This window comes from Macaca thibetana, chromosome 13 (genome assembly GCF_024542745.1).
Source record: "Macaca thibetana thibetana isolate TM-01 chromosome 13, ASM2454274v1, whole genome shotgun sequence".
Taxonomy (NCBI): Eukaryota; Metazoa; Chordata; class Mammalia; order Primates; family Cercopithecidae; genus Macaca; species Macaca thibetana.
In genome coordinates this window covers 54,879,677-54,892,947 of record NC_065590.1, presented here as the reverse complement: position 1 = coordinate 54,892,947, position 13,271 = coordinate 54,879,677, and positions in this window count along the sequence as shown.

Genomic DNA, 13,271 nt, shown 5'->3' with positions numbered 1-13,271 from the left:
CACCCTTTTTGTTACATTCTTGAACATATTTATAATAGATGTTTAAATTCCTGTCTGCTAATTTCAACATCTGGGTAATTTTGGCATCTGTTTCTATCAGTTCTTTCTCTTTTTTGTTTTTTTATTATGTGTCACATTTTGCTGCTTTTACTCATGTTTTTATGTTTATGCTCCACATAGTTGATAATACATTATAGTGAGTTATGAAATATATTTTCTTACTTTAAAAAATGTTGATTTTTTTGATAAGTTGATAAGTTATTTTGGGATCTTTATGCTTATTCAAGCAGTTTTACTCTTTGTAAGGAGGGAACTACTTTAATTACACTACAGCACAGGGTGGCCGACTATGGCCAGATGGCAAAATTCATTGGCCCATTTTTGCATAGCTCAGAGCTAAGAATATTTTTTACATTTATAAAGGCTTGTAAAAAAAAGATGAATATGTGACAGACACAGGTAAAACTATTTGTTATCTGGCCCTTAACAGAAAATATTTTCCAAATGTTGTTCTAAGGAATAATATTTTCCCCACCATCAATGTCTGGCTCTTTTGTTGTTGTATCTGAACACTGAAGAGGCTCAGCAACATTCCTCCACCTGGTTGGCTAGAAGTTATATGACCTCTGATATCTCAGTTCTGCTGTCAGCTCCTTAGCATCTTCTCTCTGCAATGCCTGTGGAGTCTTATCCAATGTATACAAAGCTCAGCTCTCTGCCATAAATCTGTCACTGAATTCCATACGAAGATTCCTAGGTCACCCCTCCACCTTTCCTCACCCACGGTACAGATATCTCCTCTTGTCTCTATCGGGGGAAATTCACACCCAATAATTCATGTAGGTTCTTTTCTATTTCCCTAAGTGTCGGCTGGTCTAAGAAATAAAGGGAAAGCATTCAGGCCGGGCGCGGTGGCTCACGCCTGTAATCCCAGCACTTTGGGAGGCTGAGGTGGGCGGATCACAAGGTCAGGAGATCGAGACCACGGTGAAACCCCGTCACTACTAAAAATACAAAAAATTAGCCGGGCGCGGTTGTGGGCGCCTGTAGTCCCAGCTACTCGGGAGGCTGAGGCAGGAGAATGGCGTGAACCCAGGAGGCGGAGCTTGCAGTGAGCCGAGATCGCGCCACTGCACTCCAGCCTGGGCGACAGAGCGAGACTCCGTCTCAAAAAAAAAAAAAAAAAAAAAAAAAAAAGAAATAAAGGGAAAGCATTCAAAAGAGAGAAATTTTAAAGCTGGGTGTCCGGGGGAGATATCACATGTTGACAGGTTCCGTGATGCCCCCTGAGCCATAAAACCAGCAAGTTTTTATTAGCAATTTTCAAAATGGAGTGTACAAATAGGATGTGGGTCACAGAGATCACATGCTTCAAGGGTGACAAAAGATCACAAGGCAGGAGGTCAGGGTGAGATCACAAGGTCAGGGCAAAACTAGAATCACTAATGAACTTCTATGTCCAGCTGTGCACACATTGTCACTGATAAACAAGGTTCAAGAGCAGAGAACCGGTCTGACTAGAATTTGCCAGGCTGGAATTTCCTAATCCTAGCAAGCCTGGGGGCACTGCAGTAGACTAGGGCGTGTTTCATCCCTATCTACATCTGCATAAGGCAGACACTCCCAGGGTGGCCATTTTAGAGGCCCCACCCTGGGAATTCATTCTTTTCCCAGGGCTGTTAATTATTAATATTCCTTACTGGGGAAAGAATTCAGCAATATTTATCTTACCCATTTTCAGTAATAAGAGAAATATGGCTCTGCTCCCCCCGGCCCTCAGATAGTCAGACTTTCAAGTTTATCTCCCTTGTTCACTGAAAATAGCTGTTATCCTGTTCTTAAGGTGCCCAGATTTCATATTGTTCAAATACACATGCTCTACAATTTGTGGAGTTAACACAATCATCACAGGGTCCTGAGGCAACATTCATCCTCAGCTTACGAAGATGATGGAATTAAGAGGCTAAAGTAAAGACAGGCATAGGAAATCACAAGAGTATTGATTGGGGAAGGGATAAATGTCCTTGAAATCTTCACAATTTATGTTCTTCAGCCATGGCTTCAGCTGGTCCTTCTGTTTGGGGTCCCTGACTTCCTGCAACATGTCCCTCCTGCTCTTCAGCCCCTTCAGCAGTCCTGATGTATGATCTCTGCTTTCTTAGCTCTGCAAGATGGCCAGCCTGCATGGGCCCCACCTCCCTCCCTGCACTGGGGAAAATAGCTCCAGCCTGGCATCCTAGGTTAGCACAGGACACAGCCTGCTTCCCAACAACTGGATGTATTTACTATATACAGTTTTTCCAGTGTATGGTTGTGTACAATAGGAGGGCAAGTCTCATACCAGTTACTGCATTATTATGGACAGTAACAGGCCTTCTCCCTGTATTTTATATATCCCTTCTCTTATTCCACTCTCCCAGGCTTACTGCTTTTTATCTATCTATTACATGAAACTTTTCAATTACAGGAAACATCAAACTCATTCTCTCACCAGAGACTGTTTTGGTTACTCTTCTCTCTACCTGAAATGTGTTTTCTTTAATCCTCATGAGGCTAGCACTTTTTATATTCTAGCTTAGCTATCACTATCTTACAGAGGTCTTCCTTAAATATTCTACCAGAATTGGCTTGCTTAATCCCTCCGTCCCTTCAGACCTAGCCTTAACCAAGTCTATTACACCAAACTTCACATTATCTGCAGTACTTGTAGATAATATACTTGTTGTTTGATTATCCTTGCTTATTATCTGCCCACCCTTCCATGTGAATGTAGGCTTTATTTGATCAAAGTATTTTTCAACCTTGTTCACTGATAAGTTCTCAGTGTCTAAAACATTACCTGAAACATAATAATAAAAAGCAGAACAACAATAAGAATGAATATTTATATAATACTTACAATCTACCAGGTATGTAACTACAGGCACTTTTACACATAGTAACTTATTTAATTCTTGCCAAGATACCGTGAGGTAGGTACAACTACTTCCTCTATTTAAATATGAACAAACTGAGCTAGAGAGAGGTTAAGAAATTTGCTGATTCATAAAATGTCAAATGATGAAAGTGGAATTCAATTTGAGGAACATGAAAGATACTAAAAACTGTATGCCTTTAAATAAATCTCTAAATTGCTTTATGAAATAATTATATGCATGCAATTTTTCCCTTTGCATAACATTAGAAATAAACATAGATGTTTTCTTTTACTTAGGAAAGGGTAAAAAGTGATTGGGGTGATAAGTGTTTATTTTGTATTATGTACTTTGTGATGTTTCTAATTTTTTATAAGCACTATTGTGTATAGCTTATGGATTAATTTCTATATTTTTAAACTTCTTTATTAATACAAACCTCATCAACTAATTTCATATATTCCTGCTGCCTCTAACCAGAAGACATAGTAATTTCTCTTCTAACTAAAATGAAATGTAACTGGCCATTAATACTGCCAGTGAAAAGGAAAAGTGCCAGGAAAATAGGATTAAGCAAGAACTAATTGAAAGAAAAGAAAGATTGGTTGAAAAATAGGCCCACTATATCTTTTTATCATTACTCTCAAATATTTTCAAAATGACAGGTGTGCTATACAAAATGCTAGTTTTAAAATACAACTGTATGGTGATATCAAATGTGGAAACTTTTCACAGTATCATAGGTAGAACCCAATCACCTTTATCTTCTCTTATTCCAAGTCCTTCTCCCCAAAGTCTACCAGTGTTACTATTAGGAAATGATGCAAGAAAACTTTCGTCATTAAATTTTAAAACATTTTAAAGTCAGAGGTGTTTCCACTTTTAGATAGGGTCAAATAACTAGAGACTAGTGTTCCTGTCAGACTAACAAGAGAAACAGGAAAGAAAGAAACGAACAAAAACCAGAAATAATTTATTAATGTATTTGAAGCTTCAGAGGCATGCTGAGAAAGCAGAGGTTTAAGACTTCAGACTGAATTAACTAAAAGAAATAAAATGACTTCTGCAGCCACATTTTCCCAATGGTATTTGACAGAAGAAGGATATACCTCATTCTTGAAGTGTCCAGGATTAGGGCTCAGAGAAACTAACAGATTTTTTTGGCAGAACTAGGGGCTTTAAATTGGTACTGTTTCCCACAGGACAATTGTCAAATTCAAAAGCAGGATAAAAAGGCAAAACAACATAGACATGTTTTAAAAATATCTAAATGAAAACGCTTTGAAAAGTAAACTTTATCTATTTCCATTTTACCTAATATATCAATTTTCCAAAAATATTTCTTTTTAACTATTCATAAAATTTAGATAAAATGTGTTAGATGAAGCAGTTTTAGCTGTAGATTTTTCTGAAGTTTTAATTTACTGGTTTTTATTTCATCTTTAGAGACACATTATAAAACCATGCAATTTAATTAAAAACTAAGATTTCTGGGTATTGTTAGTGCTCTTTACTGGATTTTCAAAGTTTAATTTGCTTACAGGGTTTTTCCTAATTTTCCTTTTCTTTTTTTTTTTTTAAGGTATATTCCAAGAAATACTTTTTTTTATACTTTTAAGTTCTAGGGTACATGTGCATAACATACAGGTTTGTTACATATGTATACTTGTGCCATGTTGGCGTGCTACACCCATCAACTCGTCAGCACCCATCAACTTGTCATTTACATCAGGTATAACTCCCAATGCAATCCCTCTCCCCTCCCCCCTCCCCATGATAGGCCCCAGTGTATGATGTTCCCCTTCCCGAGTCCAAGTGATCTCATTGTTCAGTTCTCACCTATGAGTGAGAACATACGGTGTTTGGTTTTCTGTTCTTGCGATAGTTTGCTAAGAATGATGGTTTCCAGCTGCATCCATGTCCCTACAAAGGACACAAACTCATCCTTTTTTATGGCTGCATAGTATTCCATGGTGTATATGTGCCACATTTTCTTAACCCAGTCTGTCACTGGTGGACATTTGGGTGGATTCCAAGTCTTTGCTATTGTGAATAGTGCCACAATAAACATACATGTGCATGTGTCTTTATAGCAGCATAATTTATAATCCTTTGGGTATATACCCAGTAATGGGATGGCTGGGTCATATGGTACATCTAGTTCTAGATCCTTGAGGAATCGCCATACTGTTTTCCATAATGGTTGAACTAGTTTACAATCCCACCAACAGTGTAAAAGTGTTCCTATTTCTCCACATCCTCTCCAGCACCTGTTGTTTCCTGACTTTTTAATGATCGCCATCCTAACTGGTGTGAGATGGTATCTCATTGTGGTTTTGATTTGCATTTCTCTGATGGCCAGTGATGATGAGCATTTTTTCATGTGTCTGTTGGCTGTATGAATGTCTTCTTTTGAGAAATGTCTGTTCATATCCTTTGCCCACTTTTTGATGGGGTTGTTTTTTTCTTGTAAATTTGTTTGAGTTGTTTGTAGGTTCTGGATATTAGCCCTTTGTCAGATGAGTAGATTGCAAAAATTTTCTCCCATTCTGTAGGTTGCCTGTTCACTCTGATGGTGGTTTCTTTTTCTGTGCAGAAGCTCTTTAGTTTAATTAGATCCCATTTGTCAATTTTGGCTTTTGTTGCCATTGCTTTTGGTGTTTTAGACATGAAGTCTTTGCCCATGCCTATGTCCTGAATGGTATTACCTAGGTTTTCTTCTAGGGTTTTTATAGTATTAGGTCTAACATTTAAGTCTCTAATCCATCTTGAATTAATTTTCATATAAAGAGTAAGGAAAGGATCCAGTTTCAGCTTTCTACTTATGGCTAGCCAATTATCCCAGCACCATTTATTAAATAGGGAATCCTTTCCCCATTTCTTGTTTTTCTCAGGTTTATCAAAGATCAGATGGCTGTAGATGTGTGATATTATTTCTGAGGACTCTGTTCTGTTCCATTGGTCTATATCTCTGTTTTGGTACCAGTACCATGCTGTTTTGGTTACTGTAGCCTTGTAGTATAGTTTGAAGTCAGGTAGCGTGATGCCTCCAGCTTTGTTCTTTTGACTTAGGATTGTCTTGGCAATGCGGGCTCTTTTTTGGTTCCATATGAACTTTAAAGTAGTTTTTTCCAATTCTGTGAAGAAATTCATTGGTAGCTTGATGGGGATGGCATTGAATCTATAAATTACCTTGGGCAGTATGGCCATTTTCACGATATTGATTCTTCCTATCCATGAGCATGGTATGTTCTTCCATTTGTTTGTGTCCTCTGTTATTTCACTGAGCAGTGGTTTGTAGTTCTCCTTGAAGAGGTCCTTTACATCCCTTGTAAGTTGGATTCCTAGGTATTTGATTCTCTTTGAAGCAATTGTGAATGGAAGTTCATTCATGATTTGGCTCTCTGCCTGTTACTGGTGTATAAGAATGCTTGTGATTTTTGCACATTAATTTTGTATCCTGAGATTTTGCTGAAGTTGCTTATCAGCTTAAGGAGATTTTGGGCTGAGACAATGGGGTTTTCTAAACATACAATCATGTCATCTGCAAACAGGGACAATTTGACTTCTTCTTTTCCTAACTGAATACCCTTGATTTCTTTCTCTTGCCTGATTGCCCTAGCCAGAACTTCTAACACTGTGTTGAATAGGACTGGTCAGAGAGGGCATCCCTGTCTTGTGCCAGTTTTCAAAGGGAATTTTTCCAGTTTTTGCCCATTCAGTATGATATTGGCTGTGGGTTTGTCATAAATAGCTCTTATTATTTTGAGATACGTTCCATCAATACCAAATTTATTGAGGGTTTTTAGCATGAAGGGCTGTTGAATTTTGTCAAAAGCCTTTTCTGCATCTATTGAGATAATCATTTGGTTCTTGTCTTTGGTTCTGTTTATATGCTGGATTACATTTATTGATTTGTGTATGTTGAACCAGTCTTGCATCCCAGGGATGAAGCCCATTTGATCATGGTGGATAAACTTTTTGATGTGCTGCTGGATCCGGTTTGCCAGTATTTTATTGAGGATTTTTACATCGATGTTCATCAGGTATATTGGTTTAAAATTCTCTTTTTTTTTGTTGTGTCTCTACCAGGCTTTGGTATCAGGATGATGTTGGCCTCATAAAATGAGTTAAGGAGGATTCCCTCTTTTTCTATTGATTGGAATAGTTTCAGAAGGAATGGTACCAGCTCCTCCTTGTACCTCTGGTAGAATTCAGCTGTGAATCCATCTGGTCCTGGACTTTTTTTGGTTGGTAGGCTATTGATTATTGCCTCAATTTCAGAGCCTGCTATTGGTCTATTCAGGGATTCAGCTTCTTCCTGGTGTGGTCTTGGGCAAGTGTAAGTGTCCAGGAAATTATCCATTTCTTCTAGGTTTTCTAGTTTATTTGCGTAGAGGTGTTTATAGAGGTGTTTATAGTATAGTATAGATGGTAGTTTTTATTTCTGTGGGGTCGGTGGTGATATCCCCTTTATCATTTTTTATTGCATCTATTTGATTCTTCTCTCTTTTCTTATTTATTAGTCTTGCTAGCAGTCTATCAATTTTGTTGATCTTTTCAAAAAACCAGCTCCTGGATTCATTGATTTTTTGGAGGTTTTTTTGTGTCTCTATCTCCTTCAGTTCTGCTCTGGTCTTAGTTATTTGTTGCCTTCTGCTAGCTTTTGAATGCGTTTGCTCTTGCTTCTCTAGTTCTTTTAATTGCGATGTTAAAGTGTCAATTTTAGATCTTTCCTGCTTTCTCTTGTGGGCATTTAGTGCTATAAATTTCCCTCTACACACTGCTTTAAATGTGTCCCAGAGATTCTGGTATGTTGTATCTTTGTTCTCATTGGTTTCAAAGAACATCTTTATTTCTGCCTTCATTTTGTTATGTACCCAGTAGTCATTCAGAAGCAGGTTATTCAGTTTCCATGTAATTGAGCAGTTTTGATTGAGTTTCTTAGTCCTGAGTTCTAGTTTGATTGCACTGTGGTCTGAGAGACAGTTTGTTATAATTTCTGTTCTTGTACATTTGCTGAGGAGTGGTTTACTTCCAATTATGTGGTCTATTTTGGAATAAGTGTGATGTGGTGCTGAGAAGAATGCATATTCTGTTGATTTGGGGTGGAGTGTTCTGTAGATGTCTATTAGGTCTGCTTGCTGCAGAGATGATTCAGTCCCTGCATATCCTTGTTAACTTCCTGTCTCAATGATCTGTCCAATGTTGACAGTGGGGTGTTGAAGTCTCCCATTATAATGGTATGGGTGTCTAAGTCTCTTTGTAAGTTTCTAAGGACTTGCTTTATGAATCTGGGTGCTCCTGTATTGGGTGCATGTATATTTAGGATTGTTAGCTCTTCCTATTGAATTGATCCCTTTACCATTATGTAATGGCCTTCTTTGTCTCCTTTGATCTTTGATGGTTTAAAGTCTGTTTTATAAGAGACTAGTATTGCAACCCTGCTTTTTTTTTGTTCTCCATTTGCTTGGTAGATCTTCCTCCATCCCTTTATTTTGAGCCTATGTGTATCTCTGCATGTGAGATGGGTCTCCTGAATACAGCAAACTGGTGGGATTTGACTCTTTATCTAGTTTGCCAGTCTGTGTCTTTTAATTGAAGCATTTAGTCCATTTACATTTAAGGTTAATATTGTTATGTGTGAACTTGATCCTGCCATTATGATATTAACTGGTTATTTTGCTTGTTAGTTGATGCAGTATCTTCCTAGCCTCGATGGTCTTTACATTTTGGCATGTTTTTGCAATGACTGGTACCGGTTGTTCCTTTCCATGTTTCGTGCTTCCTTCAGGGTCTCTTGTAGGGCAGGCCTGGTGGTGACAAAATCTCTAAGCATTTGCTTATCTGTAAAGTATTTTATTTCTCCTTCACTTATGAAACTTAGTTTGGCTGGATATGAAATTCTGGGTTTAAAATTCTTTTCTTTAAGATTGTTGAATATTGGCCCTCACTCTCTTCTGGCTTGTAAAGTTTCTGCCAAGAGATCTGCTGTTAATCTGACGGGCTTCCCTTTGTGGGTAACCCGACCTTTCTCTCTGGCTGCCCTTAAGATTTTTTCCTTCATTTCAACTTTGGTGAATCTGACAATTATGTGTCTTGCAGTTGCTCTTCTTGAGGAGTATCTTTGTGGCGTTCTCTGTATTTCCTGAATTTGAATGTTGGCCTGCCCTACTAGGTTGGGGAAGTTCTCCTGGATGATATCCTGAAGAGTGTTTTCCAACTTGGTTCCATTTTCTCCCTCACTTTCAGGTACCCCAATCCGATGTCGATTTGGTCTTTTTATATAATCCCATACTTCTTGAAGGCTTTGTTCACTTCTTTTTCTTCTTTTTTCTTTAGATTTCTCTTCTCACTTCATTTCATTCATTTGATCCTCAATCGCTGATACTCTTTCTTCCAGTTGATCGAGTCGGTTACTGAAGCTTGTGCATTTGTGTACTCCATCGTGTGAGGTGTGGGGTGTCGGTCTGCCCCTAGTGGGGGATGTTTCCCAGTTAGGCTACTCAGGGGTCAGGGACCCACTTCAGCAGGCAGTCTGTCCGTTCTCAGATCTCAACCTCCATGTTGGGAGATCCACTGCTCTCTTCAAAGCTGTCAGACAGAGTTGTTTGCGTCTGCAGAGGTTTCTGCTGCTTTTGTTGTTGTTGTTGTTGTTTAGCTGTGCCCTGTCCACAGAGGTGGAGTCTACAGAGACTGGCAGGCCTCCTTGAGCTGCTGTGAGCTTCACCCAGTTCGAGCTTCCCAGTGGCTTTGTTTACCTACTTAAGCCTCAGCAATGGCGGGCGCCCCTCCCCAAGCCTCGCTGCTGCCTTGCGATTAGATTGCAGACTGCTGTGCTAGCAATGAGGGAGGCTCCCTGGGCGTGGGACCCTCCCGGCCCGGTGTGGGATATAGTCTCCTGGTGTGCCCATTTGCTAAGACCCTTGGTAAAGTGCAGTATTGGGGTGGGAGTTACCCGATTTTTCAGGTGTTGTGTTTCTCAGTTCCCCTGGCTAGGAAAAGGGATTCCCTTCCCCCTTGCACTTCCCAGGCGAGGCGATGCCTCACCCTGCTTCAGCTCTCGCTGGTCGGACTGCAGCAGCTGACCAGCACCGATTGTCTGGCAGTCCCTAGTGAGATGAACCCAGTACCTCAGTTGAAAATGCAGAAATCACCTGTTTTCTGTGTCGATTGCGCTGGGAGGTGGAGACTGGAGCTGTTCCTATTTGGCCATCTTGCTCTGCCCCCTAATTTTTCTAATAGTATATTTTGCACAGTTATATATGTCCAGTAGTAGAAATGTCAATGTGGTGAACATTAGTCGTTATAGTCATTATTGCTGCTGTGACAAAAAAATTACAGCAAACTTAGTGGCTTAAACAACACAAATGTATTATCTTACATTTCTCTAATGTAGTAAGTCTAATACAGGTCTAACCAGGCTAAAATGCAGGGCTGTATTTCTTTCCAGATGTTCTAAGAGGAAATTTGTTTCTTTGCCCCTTTCATCTTCTAGTGGCTCACCATATTCCTTGTCTTATTGTGCCCTCTCCCCACACCTCTTTCAAACAAGTAGAGTTACATCCCTTCTGACCATTCACTCTTGGAACCTCTCTTCACTTGTAAGGACCCTTATAATTAGATCAGCCCAAACAAGTAATACAGGGTAAGTCCCCTAATTTAGGTCAGTTGATTAGCAAGCTTAATTCCATCTGCAAACTTAATTTCCCCTTGTCATATAATCTGTCATAATCATAGGTTCTTGGGATTAAGATGTGGATACCTGCACAGGTTGGGGATGGAGTCATTATTTTGCATACCACAGTTATTGAAATGTAGATCTATACAACTAGAGAACATATTGTATTTGAGACACTGGTGTAAGAATGGTAAAAAATAGTTAAAAACTAGAAGAATATAAAAATCGGTCTTCAAAATTATGTAAAAAATTAAAAGTAACTCAAACAATCTCACCTTTAGTAAGATACTTAAGTATTTGATTTTCTTTCTTTGGATTGTCCTGCTTCTTTACTATAGGTCTTATGGGCATGGAGAAAGGTACTTTGGATCAGATTTCCCTGAGTCTTTGGTCCTTGAATTGAATCCTAAGGATTTGCTAGGAGTTTTTTTGGTCAGAGGAAAGGAGAAAATTCTGACCAGAGTCAACCAGGTTTGCAAAGCCAAATCATCATTGTGTCTTTGGGGAATGACTATGACCACAAGTCAGGCTAAGTATAACACACTGACAGGGCATGAAGTTGGAAATACAGGCAAGAGTTTGATAATTTTTACCTAAGTTATGGTGATTGTATTACTTTTAGTGTATAGAATCCCCTTGTGGGATATTATAGTTGAGACTGACTTTAGAATGGAGGCGGTAGGAGGTAATAATGATGCCCAGTTATAAGACCTGTGATTGTATGGGTGAAAATGATATATCAGAAAACTGTATCCACAGGTAAAAAGATTATGAAGAAAATCTGAGACATTTAGGAGTATAGTAAAAATGACTTTCTCACAGATCATATATAAAGAGTAAGAGAGTCATGGTAATCCTCAAGGTTTTTAGCTATAATATTGCATTTTATCAAATAGGAAATAAGATAGGAGATAGTTTTGGAGGGATATGATGGGCCACTTGGAGACACTGGATATGCAACATGCAAACAGAGATGTTCAGTAGAAGATCTGGAGGTCTTGAAGGAGACAGGGAAAAGACTCATGGATTGAGGATTCATGTCTACTTAGGTGATACTAGAACCTATGGGAGCTGGTTAGGGAAAGAAGTGTAGGGATGTTTAGCTTAAGATAAATGTGTCACTTGTGGTCATCAAAACGTCTGGTCACCCTAAACTGATGTAAAGAATTATCTACATATATGCATTATTTTGGGCAAAAACTCATAATTTTCATGAGACTGTCAAAATGATCCACAGTCAGATTTATAAGATTTATAAAATACTTGTAGGGACAGAACATTAATGTTTAAAATATAGTAAGAAAATGGAAATGGTAACTAGAGCCTAGTTTTTCAGGATGTTCAACAGAAATAAAAAACATATAACTAAGCCAACAGCTAGAGAAGCTGCAATATCTAAGGTAGAAAGACATAGTAGAATTATGAGCTTCTCAGCTGAGGAAAATGGGTACATAGAGAGGGAGACTGAGGGTTATGAAAGAGAGTAAAATGTGATCAGGCCATGAGAAGATTGAGGGGCTAGAAAGGAGATGGAAGAGAAATTACCTTTGCATGAGAAGTGGTGTACTTTTTTTTTCAAGGACACAGAAAAGCATGCAATGCTGCAGATATGCAGTTTCTCAGTGAGTTTGTGTGTTTGTATTTGTGTATATGTGTGAGAATTTTGTGTCAGGAGACCAGGAAGTTGCATGAGTCTACTGTGAATTTTGCAAAATTGGAAGCAGAGACATTTAAGAGTAAGGAGAGCCAAAATTTTAATTTATATCAACTTAATAGAAAAGTGAAGACACCCAAGGTACTGCGACATAACTGCTAAGCAAAATTACATCTATGTTTTCAAAGTAGAAAAACTAGAGTTGAGAAACAAATGCTTGTTTTTATCAAGCATTAAACTACATGTAAAAACATACAATATTTGCTCCCTATGTGTTTTTCTAAACATATAATTTTAGTTTCCCATTTATAGCAGTAAAAACACATACATGGTTTCTCTTTGCAAACTTGATGTTCACTGGGAAACAAACTGCAGATACAGGCATAGGGAATTAAACTGCTTTCACATAAAAAGTCCATGTTTCTGTTTTAATGAGAAATTTATGCAGCACCTTCTGCACTGGTATCATCTGCTCAGCAGTCAAGCTGCCAGTTAAATATAATAGAGACTTCCTCAGAAATTCGCTTTTACATAGAATCAAATTTTCTAAAGTGGTTCTTGACATTGCATATAAAATCTCCATCTTCTACTTGTCTTATGTACATTTTCAAAGTAGTTGCATAGGTAATATATGTGAAAGTAGCTTTTGTTCATTTAACTATTAATTCAGATGTCAACCTGTTTGCCCACTTGGGAAATACAAAATGTGTTTGTCATTGGAACTGTGAGATAGTTAGCACATAATCAGAATCCCATAAGTAAACAGTTCTGGGAAGATACTAGGCTAGAATGCAGCTGTCTCCACCTAAAAGACATAGTATAATGCAGATAACATAGATAAGATTCCATTTAACATGCATCTGTGGCTGCATATTGGTGATAAAGTCTGTAAATATAGCACTTAAATATAACATTTGTGTCTCTATCATGTTTAAACCAATAATACTATCAAAGTCAGGAACTAGGAGACTATGGCCTGTGGGTCTAATTATTTTTGTCTGCTTTTGTCAATAAGGTTTAT